This window comes from Amphimedon queenslandica, unplaced genomic scaffold (assembly GCF_000090795.2).
Source record: "Amphimedon queenslandica unplaced genomic scaffold, v1.1 AMPQUscaffold_3075_Cont24926, whole genome shotgun sequence".
NCBI classification, from domain to species: Eukaryota; Metazoa; Porifera; class Demospongiae; order Haplosclerida; family Niphatidae; genus Amphimedon; species Amphimedon queenslandica.
In genome coordinates, this window is record NW_003556593.1 from 1 (window position 1) to 1,368 (window position 1,368).

General features: G+C 36.0%; 1 long non-coding RNA gene across 1 annotated transcript; it reads left to right on the forward strand.

The window, feature by feature from the left end:
• Window positions 1-4: 4 nt before the first annotated feature.
• Window positions 5-848, forward strand: LOC109593039 (uncharacterized). The gene is made up of 3 exons (XR_002190698.1): window positions 5-73; window positions 455-565; window positions 690-848. It is a non-coding gene; the product is annotated as an uncharacterized LOC109593039 (long non-coding RNA).
• The last annotated feature ends 520 nt before the right edge of the window (window positions 849-1,368 follow it).

Here is a 1,368-nt window from a genome sequence, read left to right on the forward strand (position 1 = left end):
ATCCAATTGCTTTGCCCCTGGATTTGAGGACAAGATGCAGGAATTCATGGATGAAATAAGAGGAATGGATCCAGTAAGCTTGTGCTGAACTGAACATACCCACACACAAGTCTTGAGCATTTACTGAATGAATTACCGTATACACCATATATTTTGCAGGGATTAAATTTTGCAATTTTTGTGTTTTTGAAAAAAAATTGCAAAATTAAAATCTGCAAGCATAAAAATTGCTAAATCTTTATTTTCAAATGCAAAAATGCAGCCAAATCGTGAAATTTTATACCCGCAAAATATATGGCATATATGGTATTTACAGTGGCAAAAGTTTAGATGCTCATTTATTGAACTATACTGTGTAAAACTAATTTACTATGTACTTTTATAATCAGTTTCTGCATTATGTCTCATATGCATTCCCTTTATTATGCACACACCATGCATTACTATACTATAGTCTGATCCTTCCCTACCAGTGAAAGTGGCTGGTGATCTCTCAAGATCAAGAATGAAACTAGCAGATGACAATGGAGCCATCACTTACCATAAGAACATGATCAGTTCACTAGTGAGTATTTACTTCATTAAACAACACAACATATTTAACTACAGCAAAGAACCATTATTACTAATTTTTTCCATTTTTATTAATTTTATTGTTTTTTTTTCTCTCTTTCTCTCTCTTTTTAAAGAATGAACTGGCTGAGAGGCTTAAAGTTGATCCTATCAAAGTCCTTGACTCATAGTATATATTGCTTATGTTATTCTATTTCTTGCTTCACAATTGCTGTGTATTTATTAATTTATTTATGGTTTATATGCTGAAATTATATTTTTTGTAGAATTTTAAAGCGAATGTGAATGCGTGGGCGGCTCATTTATGGATGGGTGGGGCTGCTGACCTGTAAAAATGAAGCACAAAATGATCACTGTTGCTTCTGTGATAGTGTTACTGCTCTTTTGCTCAGTTCTCTCTCACTCTCCTCCCAGGCCCACTACTTGTGGCAGTTCTTCTAGTGGCCCTAAAGATGACCCAGTAGCTGCTTTATATGGTAACCTCACATACACTTGGGCCAACAGCATTGTCAATTGGAGTTGTGTCTATAACATCAAGGATTATCATGGCTCCTTTGAAGATGCTCAAAAGGCAGCTGTCAGTGGAGGAGGAGGTGTGATATATTATCCTGCAGGAACATACAGCTTCACTAGTAACATCATGATAGAAAGCAACATTGTTATTAGAGGTGAACCTACTACTGAGCCTGCAAAGAAAGACAAGTCTCCAGGATCACTTTCCCCAAAGACAGTGTTCAAGTGTACATTTGGTGAGCACTTTGGTGTATTCAACAATGATCCAAAGGCTACTAACAT